Source organism: Lithobates pipiens, unplaced genomic scaffold (assembly GCF_037356315.1).
Source record: "Lithobates pipiens isolate NorthernLeopardFrog02 unplaced genomic scaffold, aLitPip1_a1.2 Scaffold_8, whole genome shotgun sequence".
Classification (NCBI taxonomy): Eukaryota; Metazoa; Chordata; class Amphibia; order Anura; family Ranidae; genus Lithobates; species Lithobates pipiens.
Genome location: NW_027507903.1, coordinates 501,142,460 through 501,167,634, shown reverse-complemented (window position 1 = coordinate 501,167,634; position 25,175 = coordinate 501,142,460). Strand labels below are relative to the sequence as shown.

At 42.9% G+C, this 25,175-nt stretch overlaps 1 protein-coding gene across 1 annotated transcript in view; it reads right to left on the bottom strand.

Moving 5' to 3' along the window:
* The window catches only part of CHRM2 (cholinergic receptor muscarinic 2), a 269,353-nt gene that overhangs the window by 160,153 nt on the left and 84,025 nt on the right, over positions 1–25,175 (bottom strand). The window contains exon 2 of the mRNA XM_077469216.1: positions 4,621–4,710. The gene's annotated coding sequence lies outside the window, so the exon portion shown is untranslated. The remainder of the gene's footprint in view (positions 1–4,620; positions 4,711–25,175) is intronic.

Here is a 25,175-nt window from a genome sequence, read left to right as displayed (position 1 = left end):
GGTTGGGGACATCTGTTCTACACTGGTCAGTTTGTGATGATCCATTCATGTAGCCAACACTGAGACCATAGTGAGGCCTGATGAAGCAAGGGGGAACTGTCTTTAACACAGTGCCACTCTCATTTTCCCTTGGAATACGCAAGTCAGTCACAAAAATTATTAGATTTAAATCTCTATGCAGCCAGACAGACCACATTTAAGTTCTGTCATTAATAGCCTTGTCATACAATGCTTAGGACTTTGTTTTTTTTAACCAGGGTGCCATTTGGGTTCCTCTGTGGTGCCCTGAGCAGAAGACATACCTGGATCAGACATGGATAAGAGGACTCTATGATGGTAGGGACCCTGATGTGATAGGGGACTCTCGTATATAGGGGGGATCTGATATGAAAGGGGTTCTAACTCCGTGATGGGGGACTTTGTGGTAACAGGGGGGACTTTTCTGTATAGGGGGAACTTTAATGTAGTAGGGGGCTTCCATATATGGGGGGGGGACTCTGTGGTAATGGGGATCCTTTGATCTATAGGGGGACTTTGATATAATGGAGGGAATCTGATGTGATGGGGGGACCTCTGATGTGATGGGGGGCCTCTGATGTGAAAGGGAAGTACTGATGTAAAGGGGGAATGCTGATGTGATGAGGGGACCTCTGATGTGATGTGTATATATAGGGGGAACTTTGATTCTGTGATAGGGGAACTCTGTGGCATTGGGGGCCTCTGATGTTTAGGGGGGACTTTGATGTGATGACTCCATTCTTCTGTAGGAAAAGCATATGAAGGCAGCTTAATGCAAAAAAAAAAACACCAATTTTTAGCAATGTTGTAGTGCTGGCATTTTTAAAACGTCCTGTGTGCGTAATCCCTAACATTTACTACTTACTAAGTATGCATTGATTTAACATGAAAAATTATATCTGACGATAGGTCAACTTTAAAAGTTTAAATGGGGTACAGGTTATAACCTTGGAAAGGAGGTGGAAGATATTGGGATAGATCTCCCCAGGAGCTGCTCTTCCCTCTATGATGTCATTGAATCTGTCCCTATGGTTCTGTGAGTGGGCTCTGTTTGGTATATTTTGCTAATATAGAAAAGTGCAATAAATATTCCTCGATTCCAGAGAGCCTGTGTGTGGGAAACATGAATATTCTGTCAGTGTGTGCCTTTGCTCGTCACCCACATTGCCATTTCCTGTGCAATTAACTGCCATGCAAAGGCTTTCGGTGTATCAGAGAGACATCGAGATTTTCCAGCATTTTTTCTCCTGAATACAGCTTTATGTACAGCAGAAGAAACATATAATTAGTAAAAAAATAATAATCATTTGAATCAGATCTGGATGTATGTACCAGATGCATCCTGACATTGAAAGAAGTGTGAATGATCGGCTGTGTAGTGTTTCTGGGAATACGCAGAGAGAATAGGCACTTCACCGCAGAGATCTCCTCCAGGCACTTGTGAGCAGTGGTGGAGGCTCTTGTAGATTGTACCGATTACAGGCTCTGGGAAAATGCTGATTTGTATGCAATAAGTAAAATCTTCCTCCAAGTAAGTGGAAAAATGACCTCTCACTACAACAAGTGGGGATTAGCAAGCGAGAGGCCATAGTATATGGTCACGTGACCAGATTTTATAAGGAACAGTCAGTCTTACGCTAATCCATCCATGCAATCTCACTTTCCACTCTCTTTCCACAGTATATCTTTGTTGCTTCTTTGGTTTATCTGTCTAAATATTACTTACACTCTTATTCATCCATCTGTAAACAGAATCTTTCTCCCTCCCTTCCTTCCTTCCTTCATTCTTTCTTTCATTACTTCCCTCCTGCATTCTTTTCTCTTTCTTCCTTCTATTTTTTGCTTCCTTCTTAGGTCTATCCACCTGGTGGCACGTCTTACAGTTTCCTTTCTTTCCTTCTTTCTTCCTTCCCTCCTTCCCCTTCTCCCTTCCTTCTCTCCTCCTGTCCTTTCTTCCTTCCTTCCCTCCTTCTGTCCTTTCTCCCTTCCTTCCCTCCTCCTGTCCTTTCTTCCTTCCTTCCCTCCTTCTGTCCTTTTCCCCTTCCTTCCCTCCTTCTGTCCTTTCCCCCTTCCTTCCCTCCTTCTGTCCTTTCCCCCTTCCTTCCCTCCTTCTCTCCTTTCTTCCTTCCTTCCCTCCTTCTGTCCTTTTTTCCTTGCTTCTCTCCTTATGTTCTTCTGTCCTTTCTTCCTTCCTTCCCTCCTTCTGTCCTTTCTTCCTACCATCTATTTTTTTATTTTCTCTCTTTCCTATTCATATCCTTTCCTTCCTTCTTAGGTCTCTGTTTTTTGTTTGTTCCTTTTTCTTTCTTTCTTTCCTTGTATCCATCTCTTCCTCTATTCTCTCATCCTTATTTAATTTTTCCGTTCCATGCATGTTTTCTTCCTTTTGATCTCCTTCTTTCTTTCCTTTCTTCTTAGTTCTATCTAATATTTGTTCTCACTCACTAATCTTACTAATATCGTTCCCCCCTGCCTTTCTCCCCTCCTTCCCTCCTTCTGTCCTTTTTTCATTGCCTCTATTTTTTTAATTTATCTCTTTCCTATTCATATCCTTTCCTTCCTTCTCATGCCTTTTTTTCTTTTCTCTCTCTCTCTCTCTATCATTATTTCATTATTCCATTCCATGCCTTTTTCTTTCTTGTCTATTGAATCTCCTTCGTTCTTTCCTTTTTTTCCTATCTTTCCTTCCTCCTGGAAACTTGACAGCTGGAAACCAACAGTGAAAATCTCCCCTTTTACATACTGAGTTTATGCGAGTTTAGCAGTGGTTATGAGCGTTTGAGGTTTAGAAGCATTTTTTAAAGATAGGCCCTCCAAAATGCCAACAATGCAAGTCAATTATGAACTATTTCAGTCATTCTGTGAGAGAAGAGAGAGCATTGTGCTTGTAGATGGCTGTCTTATATTTTGTGTTTTCACTATGGATCCCATCATGAGGAAATGCTCCTGTTGTTGCTGTCGCTAAAGCTTTTAAGACATAGAAAATTGCGTGAAAAGACCAGAGTTCATCACTTCTAGACTATTTATTGATACAGGTACCAGCATGTGGTGAAATTTGTGTTTTTTTTCAACATTTTTATATGTTCAAAAATGACCAGAAATGTTTCCCCCTAAATAAACGCATATGCGTATAAATGCGGTTTACAGCGGTTACAAGCATTTAGCGCTTGAAATGCCAGTAAACTACTGTTCTGAATGCGATTTTTCTGCTTTCAAAAGAATGCCTGTAACCTCAACTGCCTCTAAACTCCTATAAATGACACATAAGATAACATAGAGGTGAGTTCAGGGGCTGCTAAAAAAAAACGCCTAACTGCTCCTAAACTTTAGTTTAGCAGCTGGAGTGTACATTAGGCCTTAGGCTGGCCATACGTGTTCAATTTAATTTTCTTGTACAATTTTTTTATATTTACCAAAAAACATATAATATGTGCACAGGGTGTGCCCGGTGTGCCCTGGCACACCCTAATCACCCTGTGCAGCACAGATTCCCCTTACTGCCCTGGCTCACCCCCCCCCCCCCCCTCATTTCCCCCTGCAGTGCTGCTGGCTTCTCTCATCTCCCGCCAGCTGTTGCTGCGAGGATGTTTTAGGATGACCGAGGAAAGGGGTGGCTAAATATGTAATTTACAGGCCCCTTTTCTTTCTGAATGAACATCGTTAGTGATCGGTAGTGTGTGTGTGAGCTTTGTATTTGTGTGTGTACACCCTAATGCAATAGGCTGCGCACACCTATGAATATGAGGTCAAAACTAAACAACACTTTAAATTGTATCCAATTAGGCAGAGCCTTGCACTACATAGTTGAAGGTAAAATTGTACAGAAAATTGTAAGAAAATTGTATAATGTATGGCCAGCCGTAGTTCTATCTAATATTATTTCTCACTCACTAATATCTTTCCTCACTCCCTTTCCTTTTATCCTTCCTTCTTCCCTTCTTTTCTTTATTTTTTTTTGTCTATCAACCTCCTTTCTTTCTATCTTTCCTTTTTTTATTTTCTCTTCCTTTCTTTCCTTCCTTCTTAGATCTATCTAATATTTCAAATGGTTTCCTTTCCTTCTATTTCTCAAAACATTATTTTTTTATTTAATTATTCCTTGTCTATTTATCTTCTCCTTTCAGTACTTTCTTCCTTCTTTCCTCCATTTTTTCTCATTTTCCTTCTTCCCTCCCTCCTATTTCCCTATACAGATGCACACCGGGTGCAGTCCTCATTAAAAGAAGGTTTTCCTTTAGAACGCTGGTATGCAATGTTGACCCTGCGTGTGATGGAAAATACAAGTACTATAGATATGGAAAGCATCCAGAGATGAAGCACTATCTCTAGTTTAGTGAGAATGTGCAGATGTGGAGAAGGCTTTATCTGCTGTCAGCTCCTACAGTGCTGCACAGTCTCTATATCATATAGCTCAGCACACAATGGCTGCCGGCACATGGCCTCCACCTGAAGAGGATTTCCCCTACAAGGAGAGATCTCTCTGTTCCTGTCCAGAATAAATGAACTGGGTTTTCTACATAAAGTCAGCTAGGAGTCGCATAACGCATTGAGACAAGGGCACTGATTGAAATCCTTATTTCATTTAAGTAGAAACCTTCCTACCTCGTTCGTTGTGTAAATTGGGAATCCTGGAGCGCGATTAAGCCCTGCAGAGCCAGAGAGAACGGTGCCAGCAATCCATTGAAAAACGTCCTGCAAAAGAATAGAGCGTGCGTCAGTATTTAATGCACCACCGTCACATGAATAAACAAGCAATAAAACAAATAGAATACTGGATATTGCTCAAAGCGGAGTTCCGCTTAAAAGAAAAAAAAATTAAGTCAGCAGCTACAAATACTGCAGCTGCTGACTTTTAATAATCGAACACTTACCTGTTGCAGGGTCCAGCGATGCGATTGTAACTGTGGGCGCCCCCGGCTGTGGCTTCACAGCTGGGGCACCCACTGCGCATGACCGAGTCGCGTGCCGTAACTGGCCGCGCAATCATCTGGGACCTGTGACGTGTCCCAGATGATTGCCTAGAGGGAAGGGGGTGAGTTTATCTCCCTTCCTGCGCAGAGGGAAGTGATATCAGGAGCCCAGGCGCCGAAGGAGGTTGATTACGAGGGACCCCCTAGCAACAGGTATTAAAGAGGTGAGTAAAAAAAAAATCATGCACATTAATGAATTGTTTTTTTTTTTGTTTGGGTGGAACTCCACTTTAATGAGACTTTGGGGGTTATTTATGAAAGGCAAATCCACTTTGCACTACAAGTGCAAAGTGCACTTGAAATTGCACTGAAAGTGCACTTGGAAGTGAAGTCGCTGTAAATCTGAGGGGCAGATCTGAAATGAGGGGAAGCTCTGCTGATTTTATTATCCAATCATGTGCAAGCTAAAATGCTGTTTTTTTTTTTCCCTTGCATGTCCCCCTCAGATCTACAGCGACTTCACTTCCAAGTGTACTTTCAGTTCAATTTCAAGTGCACTTTGCATGTTCGACAACGGCGCAGGTGCACTGAGCATGCTGTTAGTGAAAGCAATCATGCCATCACCGACGGCTCCCACACGCATGGGCTTGAGTGACGTCATCACTGCTCTGGCCAGTCACAGCGCCGGAGCAGCGAAACCCAGAAGTCACTCCGCGTATCATGGCAGCGACAGAGGACGTAAACGAGGGTCGCTTCTCGGGGGGCTTCGATCTCAGGTAAGTAATTCATAATGAGCTAGTATGCATATGCCTTTGTCCTGCAGGGTGTTTTTTTATTTTTTATAGAGAGGGTTTACTTCCTCTTTAAAGCCTAGAAGCTGATTGGTTACTATGCACTGCTGCACCAGATTCTGTGTGCACCAGTTTTAGAAAATCTCCTCCTATGCTATACATTTCATACTTCTGACCACTGCATTTTTTACACCGGGCTTTATATGACATACTCCAGGCCACTGCACTCTAAGTACAAATGATATAACCGTAAAGTTTTAATTAAAGCGTAACCAAAGGCAAAAATACTTCAGCTTCTACTTCTATTGATTAGCCAGCATGAAATGATGTCTCTCCCGTGTACGCATGTATCATTCATCCCTGCACACAGGCACTATGTCAGAAATGTAAACTGAGCTACACATGCAGTGCAATCCTGTCACCTCCCACCCCCAGCCTGTAATTGACTAGTAAAGGAGCAGCGGAAGATTGATCATGTCGTCTTTCTCCTCTTAGTTTCTGTTTCTTATCAGCACACAACCGTATCAAAAGTTGAAAAAATACAATAGCTTATACCTTATAAGCACTAAATATAACAAGTTTCCTGACAGTAATCTCCTTACTTGTAATAAACATACATATTCATGTGTGAGACCTTATTTAATAAAACGTGTGGGAACTTTCTACAATGTATTCGTCTCCAGTGATTTTAATTATTCAGCTCCTGCTTTGCCCAGGGGTAAGTAAAGCATTACACGGTGATGGCGGTATGAAGTGGAATTGTTAGTGTTATGTTGTCTAAAATTCACACATATTTAATTAAGCTGCAATCAATAAGTCATTTATTATTTAGGCAAGAAATCAAATGCAGTAATTAGGTGTCAGTAATAGTTATAATAAAACAAGAAACACATCACGCTATCACTGTCTCTGAAAAGTTCCCTTAACAATTGAAACTTACACACGATTGGAATTTCGGCCAGCAAAAGACCAATGAGAGCTTTTCATCGGAAAATGCGACCGTGTGTATGCTCCATCGGAATTTAGCTGGCCGAATTCCCGCCAGCAAAAATTTGAGTATGCACGGAAATTCCGACCATGTGTATGCAATTCCGACGCGCAAAAACTCACGCATGCTCAGATTCAACGACGAGATGGAAGCTATTGGCTACTATGTATTGAACTTCCTTTTTCTAGTCCTGCCGTACGTGTTGTATGTCACCGCATTCTTTGCGGTCGGAATTTAGTGTGACTGTGTGTAGGCAAGACAGCTTGAGAGAAATCCCATCGGAATTCCGTTGGGAAAACCATCAGAGCTTTTTCCGACCAAAATTCAATTCGTGTGTACGCGGCATTAGATAGTGTTGTATTATCGCTCACCATTGTTCATGAACAGATGTCCAATGGGCTTCAGTTGGCTGTCGGGCTGCCTATCAAGTCTATTGGTTAAGCCCGGTATACACACTGAGCTTTTTTATTTGTTCAATCCATATCAACACAAGATATGTTGGTAGGGATCTTCCCCTCTGTATATTTGTATTCTGACAGCAGGGAGAAATAGAGATGGTGATGGTCACCAGGAGAAATAAAAAGGGTCACCTCACCCAGTGCGGACACCTGCCAGGGGTTTTCATCCTTCCCTACCCTCCAAAACAAAAAACAGTTTTGGCTACAGCTACACTTTAACCACTTCGCCCCCGGAAGAATTTACCCCCTTCCTGACCAGAGCACTTTTTGCGATTTGGCACTGTGTTGCTTTAACTGACAATTGCGCGGTTCTGCAGCGTGGCTCCCAAACAAAATTGACATCCTTTTTTTCCCACAAATAGAGCTTTCCCCTTTGGTGGTATTTGATCACCTCTGTGTTTTTTATTTTTTGCACAATAAACAAAAAAATAGCGTCAATTTTTGAAAAACAACACATTATTTTTTTTACTTTTTGCTATAATAAATATCCCCAAAAAATATAAAACATTTTTTTTCCCTCAATTTAGGCCGATACGTATTTTTCTACATATTTTTGTTAGAAAAAAAATCGCAATAAGCGTTTATTGATTGGTTTGCGCAAAAGGTATAGCATCTACAAAATAGGGGATAGTTTTATGGCATTTTTATTGATTTTTTTTTTTTTTTACTGGTAATGGGGGCGATCAGCAATTTTTATCGTGACTGCGACATTATGGCAACAGACAATTTTGACACATTTTTGGGACCATTGGCATTAATACTAAAAAATTGCATTGATTATTGTAAAAATGTCACTGGCAGTGAAGGGGTTAAACACTAGGTGGCGCTGTAGGGGTTAAGTGTGTCTTAGGGAGTGATTCTAACTGTGGGGGGAGGGGCTGTGTGTGACACGTCACTGATCACCGCTCCTGATTACAGGGAGCTGTGATCAGTGACAGTGTCACTAGGCAGAACGGGGAGATGCTTGTTTACATCAGCATCTCCCCGTTCTTCCTCACCGTGAGACGAATGAGATGACGAATGAGTCCGGGGAGCTCCCGGTGGGCGCACCTGCAAGCTGCCTCTTAAAGGGCACGTTAATCTGCCTGTACGTGCCCTTCTGCCGCAGTATATATGCGTGAGGCGATCGGGAAGCGGTTGATAAAAATATATTATCTAAAGTTTAATCTGAAATATAGAAATATAAGCCGCACTCCAAAAAAAAAAAAACTGAGCTCTTCTTATTTAATGATTCTCAAAAAGACTGCATACATTCATGTCTCCACCCGAAAACCAACCTTGATGCATTTCACTACTGCTGGCTTGCTTACAAGGATAGGGGAAGGATATAATTCACATTTTTAACCACTTCAGCCATGGAAGATTTGGCTGCTTAATGACCAGGCCATTTTTTGTGATTTGGCACTGCGTCACTTTAATTGACAATTGCACAGTCGTGCGACGCTGTACCCAAACTTAATTAACATCCTTTTTTTCCCACAAATAGAGCTTTCTTTTGGTGGTATTTAATTGCCTCTGCCATTTTTATTTTTGGTGCTATAAACAAAAGAATAGCGACAATTTTGAAAAAAACACAATATCTTTGACTTTTTTCTATAATCAATATCCCACTTTTTTAAATCAAAAAAACATATTTTTCCCTCAGTTTAGGCCGATATGTATTCTTCTACATATTTTTGGTAAAAAAAAAAACGCAATAAGCGTATATTGATTGGTTTGCGCAAAAATTATACAAAATAGGGGATAGATTTATGCCATTTTGATTATTATTATTTTTTTTACTAGCAATGGCAGCAATCTGCAAATTTTTATCGGTACTGCAACATTATGGCGGACACAGTGGACACTTTTGCCACATTTTTCAAACCATTGACAACTATACAGCGATCAATGCTATAAAAATGCACTGATTACTTTGCAAATGTCCCTGGCGGCGAAGAGATTAACACTAGGGGGCGATCAAGGGGTTAATTGTGTTCCCTAGGTGTGTTCTAACTGTAGGGTGGATGGGACTAACTAGGAGGAGAGAGAGAGAGAGATCGGTGTTCATACACAATATCCCCTCAAAGAACCGGGATCTGTGTATTTACACACACAGATCCGGTTTTCACTCTGTCACGAGCGATCGCGGGAGCCTGGCAGTCATCACGCCCGCTGGGCACTCACATCTAGGGACATGGCCCCCCCGGAGATGCACATGTCCCTAGTGGCCAAAAGGCGAAGCGACATAACATAACGTCATTTCGCCCAGCCGTGCCATTCTGCGCAGTAAAACTGCGGCGGCTGGTTGTCAAGCGGTTAAATAAAACCTTTCTATTTTCAACTTTTTGACATCCTCACTGGATACCTGTGCCTCGGCTGCACAGGTGAATGAATTGCAAGCACTCTGAGGCTTCTTGCTTATTCGCAGACTGAAGCATAGTAAACACAGTTTACTATGCTTTAGTGATGAAAGGACACAGGAGTGATTGGTCCTGATCACTCACTGTGTTCATTCAGAAAAGGAAAGGAACAATAAAATTAAACATTTACTGGTCCCTTCCCTGTTCTCTATCCTAAAACATCCCCCTATGTGCCCGCAGCAGCTGCCAGCAGGCAAGGAGAGGAGAGCCAGAAAGCTGTCAGTGCTGCGGGGAAAAGGGCATGCAAGGAGGGCAGGACAGTAGATGGAAGGAGCACATGTGCTAGAACCAATCCCCCTGCTGTAGGAGGAAGAAATAAGGAGGAGAAGCTGACAGCACTGCAGGGGGAGGCAGAAGAGGATTGGTGTCTGCAATAAGGCAGTACAGCCGGCCTTCCTGCTCAGCGGGTGCCTGGTCCCATCTTTTGAACTGATGGGGCCCGGGCACAGTACAGGAGGACTGACTGTACTGCCTTATCAGCGGCCCTGCCCACATATAATGCTGAGTCTCCATGACTGAAATAACTGAAATCCAGTGAATAAAAGGGACGGGCCAAGGACAGTCAAGCTTGGGAGGATGGGGTAGAAGATAATAGTGGGCATCCTCCAGCCGGTAAATGAGGCAGGCTCCACCTGACATACTGCCGTTTCTAATGCACATTGTGAGAAGCTCACAGTGTGCAGTGAAAGCAGAGTTACCAGTTTCAGCACAGAAGAGATCCAAAGGGAAGGCTGGATTTCTAATTTAACAAAACCGTATTTTTCGCAATAGCTGGGTTCCAGCCTAAATATACAAAACCTTGACCACAACATTATTTTAATACGTTGCCCATAACAAAAAAAGTTAGCATTTTGACCATATGCAGAATGTGAATTCACTGTGAGTAGGACTATTTTTTTAAAGCAAAAATATTCCTCACCACATCCGGCACAGAAGTGCTAATTGGACCTAGTTACAGTACGGAAGGGACTGGGAAGGCGTGAGATATTGATCCCGGCACAGCCAGATACACAGGTGACTCTACTGATATGCGGCGGATGTGGGCACAGAGCTTATAAGTGGCGCTCTCTCGGGATCTGTCGTTCGTCAATTAGGCTTCTGGGAACAATTCAGCCTAAGTGTGTGGTTACATAAATACATCACGGAGAGTGCAGCTATGTACAAGTGTGTGCCAGCGGGATCTGATTCCTCGGCTATTAAACACAAACCATCCCTGCCCTTCGCTGGCAATTATGCCATCCCTGTAGACTCAGCAACTGCGGCTTTTAGCAACCAACCTTAGGCTGGTTTCCTGGAAAAATGACAGATTCTCATTGACGCTAATGTTGGTGTTTGCCCATTGCACTATATTGTCTGACGTGCATATGGAGGCCACTATTGCTTCTGAAAATACTAAATGCTTGGCTTTATCTGGCTTCAGTGCTTCTCAATCACAAACACAGAACAGGCGTAGAATAAAACAATTCAGAATTTCTTATATCTTTCTATAGCTATATGTTCTGTTAATATATCATTCACTGTGGCTTTAATAGGACCTATCTTTAGATAGGCACTCACCAGCTACTTTATTAGGTACACCTTGCTAGTACCGGGTTGAACCCCCTTTTGCCTTCAGAACTGACTTAATTCTTTGTGGCATAGATTCAACAAGGTGTTGGAAACATTCCTCAGAGATTTTGGTCCATATTGACATGATAGCATCACACAATTGCTGCAGATTTGTCGGTTGCACATACATGACACAGATCTCCCATTCCACCACATCCCAAAGGCGCCCAATTGGATTGAGATTTGGTGACTATGGTGGCAATTGGTGAACTCATTGTCATGTTCAAGAAACCAGTGGTGAGATGATCTGAGCTTCATGACATGGTGCATTATCCTGCTGGAAGGAGCCATCAGAAGATGGGTAAACTGTAGTCATAAATTGATGGACATGGTCAACAACAACACTTAGGTAGGCCGTGGCATTTAAATGATGCTCAATTGGTACTAAGGGGCCCAAAGTGTGCCAAGAAAATATCCCCCACCCCATTACACCACCACCACAAGCTTGAATTATTGATACAAGGCAGGATGGATCCATGCTTTTATGTTGTTTATGCCAAATTCTGACCCTACCATCTGAATGTTACAGCTGAAATCGAGACTCATCAGAACAGATATTTTCTAATCTTCTATTGTCCAATTTTGGTGAGCCTGTGCGGATTGTAGCCTAAGTTCCCTATTCTTAGCTGAGAGGAGTGGCTCCCGGTGTGGTCTTCTGCTGCTTCAAGGTTCGATGTGTTGTGCATTCAGAGATGGTATTCTGCATACCTTGGTTGTAGCAAGTGATTATTTGAGTTACCTTCGCCTTTCTATCATCTCAAACTAGTTTGCCCATTCTCCTCTACATCTGACATAAACAAGGCATTTTCATCCACACAACTCCGCTCACTGGATAGAGAGATGGTTGTGTGTGAAAATCCAAGTCGATCAGCAGTTTTTGAAATACTCAGACTAGCCCTTCTGGCACCAACAACCATGTCAGGTTCAAAGTCACTTAAAGCGGTTGTATAGTTAAATTTTTAACTTTGACCTAGAGGTAAGCATATAATAAGGCTTACCTGTAGGTAATAAGAATATCTCCTAAACCTGTACAGTTTAGGAGATATCCCCCTGGCAATAAACCCGCTGACTTCAACGGCGCATGTGCACCAGGGATTCTCAGCTGAAAGTCCGACAGAAGCCAGACACTGCTGGGAAGAAAACACCTACGCACATGCGCAGGAGTGACGACATCGTGGCTCCGGCCACTCACAGCGCCAGAGCCGCGATACCTGGAAGACACGCCGAGGGAACATGTCAGCTCCCTCAGCGTGGACCGAGTGAGATGCCGGCGCCTCGTTCTAAGGTAAGCATTTCATAATGAGCTAGTATGCAGTGCATACTAGCTCATTATGCCTTTTCCCTTACAGGTGTAGAAAAAAAAAAAAGTCAGCGGGTTTACTCCTGCTTTAAATCCCCTTTGTTCCCCATTCTGATGCTCGGTTTGAACTTCAGCAAGTTGTCTTCATGTCTAGATGCCCTAAATGCATTGAGTTGCTGCCATGTGATTGGCTGATTAGCAATTTGTGTTACCAAGCAATTGAGCAGCTGTACCTAATAAAGTGTCCGGTGAGTGTATTTTTTAATTTAAGTGCATGCATGCATGTAGGTGTAAGCCCTTGTACACACGGTCGGACATTCCGATGGACAATGTCCGCTAGGACTGTGTTGTCGGATAATCCGACAGTGTGTGGGCTTCATCGGACTGTTTCCGTCGCATACTACACTAGTATGCGACAGACCAAGTTTTCCAGCTGGGCTATAAAATTTTCCGACAACATGATTTTGTCCGATCATGTGTAGAGAATTCCCATCGGACAAAGTGCCACGCATGCTCATATCAAATTCCTAGACCAAAGCTATTGGCTACTAGCCTGAACGTACCCACAGACCCTCCAAAGAACCCCTAACCAGCCAAGCTGCTCTTTCTTTAACCACTTAACAACCGCCCATAGCCGATTAACGGCTTCAGGGCGGTTGTTTAACTCTGAGAGGCCGTTAATTAACGGCCTCCCAGAATTCTGCTCTCGCGTGCCCCCAGTGGCTCATCGCGGCCGTTTACCACGTGATCGCTCTGTCAAATTACGCCGGTTCCTCCCTCCCCCTTTCTGTACCGATTGGTACAGCGGAGGGGAAAGAGATCGGTGTCAGCAGGGCTGTGGGCTGCATCTGCAGTGCCCACATCGCTGCTCACCGAATTTAACCCCTCCATACCCTGGCAATACTCTGCAATACCAGCTAATAATACTCTGCAATACCAGCTAATAATACTCTGCAATGCCCCCCAATACTCTGCAATACCCGCCAATACTCTGCAGTACCAGCCAATACTCTGCAGTACCAGCCAATACTCTGCAGTACCCGCCAATACTCTGCAGTACCCCCCAATACTCTGCAATACCCTCCCAATACTCGCCAATACTCTGCAATACCCGCCAATACTCTGCAATACCAGCCAATACCCGCCAATACTCTGCAATACCCTGCCATAAATTGCCATACCCAGCCATACTTGGAGATACCCTGCAATACCCAGCCATACACGGAGATACCCAGCCATACTCGGTGATACCCTGTAATACCCAGCCATAGACGCCGCCCTCCGGGGCTTCTACCAACTTGCCAATACGATCAAAGCCAGAATCTTTATTTTTTTAATTTCAGGCTTCCCAGCCTAGATGTGAGATGTGGGGTCTTATTGACCCCCAGATCTCACTGTAAAGAGGACCTGTCATCCCATATTCCTATTACAAGGGATGTTTACATTCCTTGTAATAGGAATAAAAGTGATCAAAAATTTATTTTTGGGGAAAAAAATGTCAAACTAAAATAAATAAAAGTAAAATGAACAATAAAAAAAATAAAAAATTAAAGCGCCCCTGTCCCCACGTGCTCGCATGCAGAAGCGAACGCATACGTAAGCCCCGCCCACATCTGAAAACGGTGTTCAAACCACACATGTGAGGTATCGCCGTGAGAGCAATAATTCTAGCCCTAGACCTCCTCTGTAACTTAAAACATGTAAGTAAGTAGCGACGTTTGGCGCCATTCCACGGGCGTGTGCAATTTTGAAGAGTGACATGTTAGGTATCTATTTACTCAGCAAAATTTGGGCTAACTTTACTGTTTTTTTGTTTTTTTTTAAGCACAAAACTGTTTTTTCCCCAAAAAAACGCGTTCGCAAAATTGCTGCGCAAATACCGTGTGAGATAAAAATTTGCAATGACCACCATTGTATTCTCTAGGATCTTTGCTAAAAAAAAATATATAATGTTTTGGCTTTCTATGTAATTTTCTAGCAAATAAATGATGATTTTTACATGTAGACGAGAAATGTCAGAATTGTCCTGGGTGCTCCAGAATGCCTGATGGCGCTCCCTGCATTTTGGGCCTCTGTATGTGGCCACGCTATGTAAAAGTCTCACACACGTGGTATAGCCGTACTCGGGAGTAATAGCAGAATGTGTTTTGGGGTGTAATTTGTGGTATGCATATGCTGTGTGTGAGAAATAACCTGATAATATGACAATTTTGTGGGGGAAAAAAAAGGAAAAAAAATCTTGATTTTGCAAAGAATTGTGGGAAAAAATGACAACTTCAAAAAACTCATCATGCCTCTTACTAAATACATTGGAATGTCTTCTTTCCAAAAAGGGGTCATTTGGGGGGTATTTGTACTTTTCTGGCATGTTAGGCTGGGTTCACATTGTAGCGATGCGGGAACGCCGCAAATCCGTGGCGGGTTCCCGCATCGCATGCCTCCCGGCGGCAGTTCACACTGCCCTATGCGAACTGCTGGGAGTGTCAGTGAAACGTTAATGACACCCCCAGATCAGTTCGCATATCGCAGTGCGGTCTGCAAACTCGGACAGGAATCGGATCGCATGGTGTGAACAAAAAAAGGGTCCTGTGCGAGTTTGGGGCGTATGCGATGCGAATTCAGCCATACTATCTGTATGGCTGAACTCGCATCGAACAGAGATCGGATGTGATTTGCACTGCAGTGCGGTGCGAATCACATCCGGTTCTCGTAACCGCAGCAGTGTGAACCCAGCCTTAGGGTCTGAAGAATTGAAATAGGCCGTCAGTACTTCAGGTGTGATCAATTTTCAGATATTGGCACCATAGCTTGTGGACTCTATAACTTTCACAAAGACCAAATAATATCCACTAATTTGTACTTATTTTTTACCAAAGATATGCAGTAGTATAAATTTTGGCCAAAATTTATGAAGAAAAATTACTAATCTGCTAAATTTTATAACAGAAACGAAGAAAATTCACTTTTTTTACAGAATTTTCTGTCTTTTTTCTTTTATAGCACAAAAATAAAAAACCGAGAGGTGATTAAATACCACCAAAAGAAAGCTCCATTTGTGTGAAAAAAAGGACAAAAATTTTATATGGGTACAGTGTTGCATGACTGAGTAATTGTCATTCAAAATGTGAGAGCACCGAAAGCTGAAAATTGGTCCGGTTATTGAGGGTGTTTAAGTGCCCAGTGGTCAAGTGGTTAATCAGACCCTGTTGACATACTATAAATGAGGGAGGGCGGGTGAGACAACTTTATCCTCTCGTTAACACTTCCAGAGTAATCCTGACAGCTTCTACCCCTGCAATCAAATAGGGCCTCCTGTTCCTACAATAACTTTCTAGGATACATTGACACTTCAGTGTTGGCATCTTCAGTTGTTTTTTTTTTTTCCATGTCTTTTGCACATTTTCAGGCTCAAACTTTTTTGTTTTAGACAATTGAAAGCTATTTAGTAGTAGGAGACAGTTGTTAGATACCAAAATGCACGAAAAATTTACATTTTTCAGGTTCTCCTGTTGGAGTCTATTGGGGCCAAAAATGTACTACAGAAACTTCTGCACTTTTTCTAGCGTAGCTGATAGTGTTAGTAGGCCCTTAATGAAAGATGGATATTTTGAAAAATAATGCTGTTGCTGTATATTATTAAATACCAGGAATTTATAAACACAGTCTCATAAAGCTACTGAAAGGTGCATTTTTAACCCCAAAAATTGTTACTGCTACATTTTTGGCACTTTTAGGGACACCCACATACCTGAAAATCAGGCAGTATGAAGAGCAAGCACAGAGGAGAAAAATGGGGGGAAAAACATCAGCATCTAATTTTACAAAAAAAAAAAAAACATTGGGCTTTATTAACACTTTAAACAATATATTTTTGTTAGAGAGATGTAATAATTGGTAATCAGTTTTGGCTGAACGGAACCTTTGTATGGTTTGTTACATGTGCCAGTGTCTTTCCCAGGACTCATACCAGTGTACCCCCCGCTTTCCATATCTCCGGGATGCCATCATTAAGCTTTCAGGAATGGTTAGCAGTGTGTGAGGCTTTAGTGAAATCTGCCTTGACCTCTAGCAGGTTGTAACAGGAGCTATTATTGCTATAATGGACTAAATTGACTGATTTTGTGCTCTCCCCCCTCCTGTGTTGGTTGCTATAGCGATAGGAGAAAAGTTTTTTTTTTTTTTTCGAGCAGAGCGGGGTCTACGATGTAGGAGGACACAGGTACCGTCTCTAGCTTGTAAGATGCTCCAGATGACAGTGACTCATTCACAGGTTAATTAAAGCTCCGTCTTATTTCATCTTCATTGCAGCTCCATAGGAGACATACTAGTGGCAGCATTTAAAATGATATCCATTCACATCCAATTAACTCCCCTATAAATCATTTCTTACCGGCGCCATTGTGTTTCCTTATTGCTAAGTGTAATTAGATATCGTCAATGTATTTTGTGCTGCTTTACAGAGTATACAGAGGTCGGAGATAGGGACCTACTACTTGGGTGTGTTTGAGTTTCAAACTCATCATGTAGAAGGCAGGACCGAGGGTTCTCAACTGGAAATGTTCCAAAACTGAGGCAAAATTGCCACATGTATGGCCAACATTATAGCTCATTCAAACAGGTAGCTAGATTGTGGCATTCAGATTCGGCTAAACTTCGCATGTGGGCACAGCAGTTGTCTGTGCTATGGCTGCATGCAAACTGGACCATCAGCTATGTCCAGTTTGTGCACGGCCAGAAACTCCAGTTAGAAGCTTCATTCGCATGTACTTTAACCTCTGGTATGAGGGGATACACGTGAACAGCATTGGCTTGTACAGGGTACAAATGTACCTGCTGGCTCTTCACGCACAAGATGTGTGTTGGGCTAGTTTTTCTACAGGCAAGAATTATATTTAGATTAGATCAAAGCCGTTAGCAGACGCTAGTCTATATCAGGCCTTAACAAAGGTCCCTTAGTGCATTCTATCTTGATTCAGTAATGCTCAAGTCCTGAGGAAAGAGGCCTTGTTTTCCATTAAAAATTTCAAAAAGACCTTTAAGTGAAATGAACTTTTCTACCAGGTGCTCCTCGGCATACATCCAAGAATTGACCTCTTACTGGGCGTTCCCTTTGTTGCCATCAGAGAAGTAGTAGCCTAGGACCAGAACAAGGTCCATCCACACTATATTCTCATTATGGATCTTTTTCTTTGATGGAAAATGTACTTTACTGTATATCCATCAGAACCAAGGTTTACTATTGGTTCAGTGCTATCATATACACAACAAGGGCGTTTATGAACAAGCACGGTTCTTTGACGTGCGTCAACTAATCATTCTTGCAAGTTTGTCTGGCTTATGCCAATAAAGAAATTTCAACAGCATCCTTTGGATTCATATAGTGTGTACACAACTTTAGACATCCGATTTTGACTTTGCAAATTAAAATTTCCTGAAGGGACAAATCCAATTTTTTTTTTCTCCTAAGTGAACAGAACGGGGGATTTTCATTTAATGTGTACCGTTTTCGTATGAAAAATATCAGACATGAAAGACTGCACATGATCAGAAACAACAAATAACAAAAAAAAGCCTTTGTCATATGAGAATTTTCATACCTTATTTCTATCCTCGGTTCTGACTTGATGTGAAACATCGAGCAAAACCGGCCGATCGTTTGTCCAATTTTCTTATAGAGTGTACCCCACTTAAGTTAGAGAAAGGCCTAAGGTTTTGATTCACAGTTAGAGGTTCTGGTTAGCATGAGGTTTTTTTCAAAGTGCTCAGTTCTTGAAGTCAATTTATAGCCCAAAATTGTCTTTTGTTTTTGACAGAATAGAGAAAAATTTGAATCCTTCTCTTATTTCCCCCATGAAATATAGTCAGCATGAAATAAATTGATGGAAAATCACAAATTTTACAGCTGTCATTGTAATAGGAAGTGAGGGGAAATTGTTCAGAGGAGGCATCTGTCTTAAGCCTCGTACACACGATCGGATTTTCCGCAGACAAAACCTCAGACTTTTGTCCGAAGACGTGTGCTTGGATTTTGTCTTCCATACAAATGGCAAGGAATTGTTGGCCAACAAACACGAACGTAGTGACGTACTACATAGTTTTTCAGCTCTTTAGCGCCACCCTTTGAGCTATTTCTGCTAATTTCGTGTTAGTAGAAGTTTGGTGAGTGTTGATTTGCGCTTTTCATTTTGCGCTATTCAGTTTGCGGTTTTCATTTTGCGCTTTTCAGTTTGTGGTTTTCATTTTGTGCTTTTCAGTTCGCGGTTTTCATTTTTCGCTTTTCAGTTCATCTCTGAACTGATGTACGTCAACCAGACATGTTACGGAATCGGAGGAGATAACGCAGTATTTATTATTGGCCTTGGAGTTATTGCTTTGACCCAAGTCCAGTCCAGGAACAGGAGGATTTCTTGGACCAAAAATTGGTTGCTTTATTAATCATGACCAATTATGTCATATGCCTTTGCTGCGGGAGCTCCAGGAGAATAATCCACATGATTTTCGGAATTATCTCCGGATGACGGACCCCTGCTTTCACCAACTCTTGGAATTGTTGAGCCCCTTTATTAAGAAGCAGGACACATGCATGAGGCTTTTATTTTATTTATTTGGCTCGTCCCGAGCATGCATCTTTGTACTTTGGACTTTTGTCTGATGGACTTGTGAACACAAACTCAGAAAATCTGACAACAGACATTTGGCCACAGGAAATTTTAAAACCGTGGAAAATCTGACAACAATTGTCCGATGGAGTGTACAAACGGTTGGATTCTGCCAACAGCCTGTCATCACGCATTTCCCGTTGGAAAATCTGATCGTGTGTACGAGGCTTAAGGCTGATGACACACAGACAACTCTGACTATAGTGATCCTGCTACTGTGTCAAGTCACCTGAGACCAGGTGACAGATGCACTCCGTAGGAGTCAGAAGTGCACCGCTAGGTAGTGGACCTTAGGACTGACTAACACAGATCCCAATGGGAGCTGGAGCATAGATTCCCCAGGGTGCAGAGTCTAAGAGCCAGCAGGTGTTCACCAGAGCCCCAAGTGGTGAGGATGGACTTCGCTGCAGTCTGGCTCCAGGTCAGGGCCCCTAGGGTCTCAGCTCGCGCTCCCAGTAGACTACAGGAGAAGGAAGCAGCAGGCTGGAACAACAAGAATAGTAAGGGGATAAGGCAGAGGTCAGGGTAACTAGCAGACAGGAACAACAGAGTACACGCCAAAGGTTCAGGGTCACAGGCAGACAGGGATGGTCAGGGACATGCCAAAAGGTCAAGGTCACAAGCAGACAGGAATCGTTGAGAACACGCCAAGGTTAGTAACCGAGACAAACGAAGAGCACACGGCAAGCAGGAACCAGGAAGCCAAACACACAATGAATACACAATGGTTGATCAGCACCCCTGGCTTGCAGTGCACAGGTTAATATAGGGTTCCCTGATAGGGCCTGGGGTGGAGCCACGCTTAGAGGAGAGGTTATAAAAACCACCAGGTGGAAGTGGCTGGCCTCTTAGTCAGAACACATGAGGAGAGGTAAGCAGAGGAAGATTACTGCATAACCATGACATACTGACAACTGGTCTAAATCGCCATTGCCAGCTGTCTGTTTGCCCCCTATGAAATCACTCTCTCTGTAGCTGAGGCGACAAGATGTCAATCCTGTTGCTAGTGATCAAGATTCAGCAGTGTTCAGGCCAGTGACAGAGAGACATCTCGCTGCATTCAGCTACAGAGGAAACAATTCCATAGGGACACGCAGGCAGCCTTTTTAGCGATTCTGCAGTTGGTAATTTGTCGCCAGCAGTAGACTCATCAGTATTTCATCATCAGCCTTAGAGGAGATGTCCTCTTGCTTTGAAGAGATTTTTCTTTTACTTCCTGTTGTGTCTTCAGCCCAGGCAGTGAAGGCAAATTTCCCAAATAGAAATACAGATTTTAAAAAAAAAAGATAAAATAAAGCAAACAGGGCCTTTAAAACTTTCCCACAACCAAAAAAAGTCAAGTTTGGCTACTGCTAAATTTTAATATGACAAATAAAAACGAACTATTAAAGTGGTAGTAAAGCCTTTTTGTTCACTTGTACAGGTGAACCTCATTAAAATGCACTGCTTAGGAGATATTCACACTGCATGCAGCCGGTGACGTAATCGGTACATGCACTCTGAAGGGACAGCATACCCGTGCCACCCCTTCACAGCTCTGTGCCACGGCTGTGACTCTCGCACGCATGGGTGGGAGTCAGGTCGTTGCGGCCCGGCCAATCAGATGGCTGGAGCATGCAAACCTGGAAGAAAGACAAGGCAAAAATGGAAGCCCTGCCACTGGAGGGCTTAGTTCTAAAGTAAGCATTTTAGAATGTGCTGCAATTCATAATAGCACATTATGCCTTTGTTTTGCAGGGATTTTTTCTTTCTTTTAAAGGATACAGTTTACTACTGCTTTAAAGCAGAAGTAAACTTAGATTTCCTCGCCGATATGTTCACCGGGTCTTTTTATGGGCTTGAAATCTTCAGTCATTTTTATTGCCCAGGCCAGGATGATGTAACTACTGTACATGTGCAGGAGGAATTCATTCATTCTGATACTGAGCTATGCCGAGAATGTGCAGCTCATTGTACATTCTAAAGAAGATTGCGAACAGACATAGCAATACAGAGTCTGCCTGCTCACAGTTTTTACATTTTTAATTCTGCTTTAATTTTTTTTTAGCACAATATTTTCCAACTAAAGAAAATAGACTGTATATAATGCATTACATTGTACAGTATATGGTGTTTTTGTACCTTTTCCAGGCGCATGATAAGAAAATAAAGCCTGTTGTTTAGAAAGCGGAATATCTAAATTGCCCGGCACTTCTGCAGAGATTTGAATTCATCGAGCTGTGTGTGGCCATTCCAGACACCAGCATATTATTAAGGAATAGGCATGAACCAGGAAATGAAAAATCTGCTCCTATAGTGCGCAAAAAACTTTCTGTGCTCCGCTTTGATGCTGGAATATCTTCCTTTTACTGCTAGAGATGAAATACTCCGCTACCTGCAGACGAGGCTGAGTGTAAAACTTTAATGAGCTGCTGTTTGCTGAAATCTGCCAGACAAGGCTTATAAACACCTCTCCATAAATTGACAAGATACCTCGGCGTTGTATTGATTGTTTGCACTTCTCTCAGTGGTGGATGAGCGTTAGGCCCGCAATTGTCGGCAAATATAACATTAGCTGTTCTTAAGGAGCCAGGCCCTCAAAATTTACGGTGCTATATAAGTACCTGAAATAATAATAATAATAATGAGCACAATGAAGTAAATCATAATGGTTATTTGTAGCGGTAGTGTAGATATTTCTGGTGCCAATTAGACTTAAAATTTAACTTCCCTTCAGTCTTGCACAGTTGTACAGGATCCTCTCCTACACTTATTCTGATTTTACTGCACACTGTGAGCTTCTCATGCATTAGGCACTGCAGCCTAAGTCAGATAGAGCCCACTTAATTTCCTGTCTGGAAGACATCTAGCATTATCTCTAGCCCTCTTACCTCCCCAGCCTGTCCTTGACCTGTCCCATTGGATTTCAGTTCTTTCAATTATCGAGGCTCAGTATCACATGTTTGCGTTACCTAGTGCAGTCTGTATGCAAATGCTCCTTGCTCCTCTCCCTTGACCAGTGTCCCCAGTAGCTAGCCACTTACTATTGGGGCACTGGTGTGTGCTCATTCCCAAAACCTGCTCTATGTGTCCGTAAGACACATAGAGCTGTAGTTTGGCCCCGCCCCCACTCTCTCCTCATTGGCTCACTGGTTGTGATTGACAGCAGTAGGAGCCAATGACTCCCACTGCTCTCTCAAACAACGTGGTGAGGGAATCCCAGGACAGCACATTGCTGGATCGAGGTGGAGCTCAGATGAGTATTCAGGTGGGGGGACTGTGAGGGCATCAGCACACAGAATGTTTTCTATCTTCATGCATAGAATGCATGAAGTTAAAAAGCTTTCAGCCTTTACAACCACTTTAAGCATAGGGAAAAATATTCCCATGGTTCTAAGAAATCATGTTCTTGCACACAAGTTTTTTGTACAGAAACCCCTATGAAGGACAATGCTATCAGTCCCTGGTAAGCCTGCCCTAGCCTGGAATGGGCGATAACAAAAGGTGTATATGTTCTGTAGCTGCCAATTCTTCTACCGTTCCCTTCCCCACCTACACTGTTATGCTAGGAGCCAGAGCAGCCTGTGTAAAATCCTCTTCTCATGCTGGCTGTGCTGCAGCCCCATGTGAGACCCTCCCCCCTACCCCCCCAGCTGACCCCTCTCTTTCCATCAGCAGAGCAAAGGACCAATCAGAAAGCAGGAGATCTAGCCAAGCAATCTCATAGACTGCAATGAGCACTTAAATTAAATTAAAAGCCAGCAGCTGCACATACTGCAGCTGCTGACTTTTAATATTTGGACACTTACCTGTCCTTAAGTGCTGCGATGTCGGCACTGCAGCTAATGTTTCCATCAGCTGTCGGGTGCATACCGCCTCCATTGCAAGTAAGGGAACTCAGTAGTGAAGCCTTATGGTTTCACGGCGGGAATCTTACTGCGCATGGGCAAGGCTCCGCTCCTCTCTCCTATTGGCCCAGCGGCCAGGGAAGGAGGAGGGAGGAGGAGGGAGCCGGGCGGTGACGTCAATACCCATGGCTGAGGCTCCCGGAAGTGGGAATAGGATACCTGTAGTAGACAGGTATCCTGGCCCCAATCCCCCCCGAAAGGTGCCAAATGTGTCACAGGAGGGGGTTAGGAGTACAACGAGTGGAAGTTCCACTTTTGGGTGGAAATCTGCTTTAAGCTGATTGGTAAAACTTGGGTCCAGTTACTCGTAATTATGTTGTATTTTAGGTGTATCACTTTAATTGTTAATTTCAAATTTTATCTTTGTCAACCTTTGCCTACTTTATTTTATGACAATATATTTTGTTTTTTTTACTAAATGGTCTGGTGCTTGCATATTTTAAAATATCATTGAAACTGGGTACTAGTGTCACTGTCAGTGATTAATATGAAAAATTTGGTGTTTGAGTACTCAGCCAGGTGTGTCAGAGGGGTTGAGGAATTTGGGAAGGTTGAGGCCAATAACAGAGGACCCATCAGTGGCGGCTGATGCTCCAATTTTTGAGGAGGCGGCAAACAACCCCCCATGCCCGCTCGCCAGCTTCGTTCACAAACCCAACGCACTTACCCCATACAGGTCGTGGGCAGTTTTGGCGGCTACCCCAGCTCCTCTTCCTCGCCAATCTGGTTCCAAGACCCACTTCCTGTCCCGATTGGCTGGGAGGAGAAGCAGGAAGACAATAGTGAATAGTGATTCGTTATTGTCACAAGTGGGTGAGCTCAGGGTGCAGTGCTCTGCGCCCCAAGCTCAATATTTTTGAAGCTCCTCCGGCTCTAATCATGTGCTTCACAAATGGACATTAGGGGCAGAACCCCTCTAGTCATGAAAAGGACTTGAGGAGATCAGCTTCATTTCAGATGAGAAGAAGGATGTAAAAAAATTTAAACTAGTACTTTATGGTAAAAAAAATATTTTAGATACACAGAGCATTAGCAAATTGGATGTCATCTAGGTAGAATTTAAATTGTCTTTGAATCATCACCCACCTTCTGAACTACTTTTTGCCTGGTGGTTATGCTAAGCCTTTGGCTTCATTGCTTTCTGAATGACTGATCCAGAACAATTCTGAAGGTCTAGTTCAGCAGAGTACTGAAACCAGGGGGTGATCATTACCACTCTGGTAGAGGTAGGCTATGACAGCTTTTGTATCTTTTTCAACTCCTAGTGATATAGTCATTTGGCTCTTAATGTGGCTATCAAAGCAAAGGTACCCTTTAAGTGCCTGCAGTGTAGCATGCAATCTGCCAGCAATCTTTATCACTCATAAAATAAATTGTGGCAGAACAGTAGAGAAGTGTTTATTTTAGCAGGTGTAATCTGATGCGTTTTGCCTGCTGATTTAAGACGTGATATTCATCACTGATGGCCGTCTGTTAAGTCTGGATGTTGGAGACGGAAGAAAACTGTAAGGGGACGTTATTCCCTGGAGAAACCTGCGTACTCAACACTGAAATGCCTCAACCCGATATGATGCAGCTGGTTGTAAGAGTGATCATGCACACAGTTCTATACCATAAACCCAATTCTGTAAACTGTAAGACTAAGTTCACACTTGCATATTCTCTAAAAAGCATTTAGGAGGTGATCAAGCTGCCTCCTAAATGCATGGTATTTGTTTTGTTTTGTTTTTTTGCTGAATGGCAATTTTCAATGGGATTAATGTCCCCCACAACCATATAGCCCTTGTCTGTATAGGTAAGGGGCACCTGTAGAAAAAAAAACTGTGCAGCTTTGAACAAAGTGGAATAATGCCCTTGCTATAGGTGTAGGTCATTTACATACCTCATGAAGCCTGGCTGAAACTCCCAGAGATGGCATCATCCTGTCCTGCCTTGTTACTAAGAATGTTGCTTCACCCGGGAAGCATCTGTGGTACTGCTCACCTTTGCCAACACAAAAGCAAGCCCTCAAATGCTGAGTTCAGAGCTACTGCATCAGGGGAGAGAAAGCACATGTGAGGGGGTTTGAATCAGAAAAAGAGCTCACTCCTGTGATGGTGGGGGTGAACAGTAAGAGCTAGGAGTCCCTTAGAAACATCCTAGCAACAAGGCAGG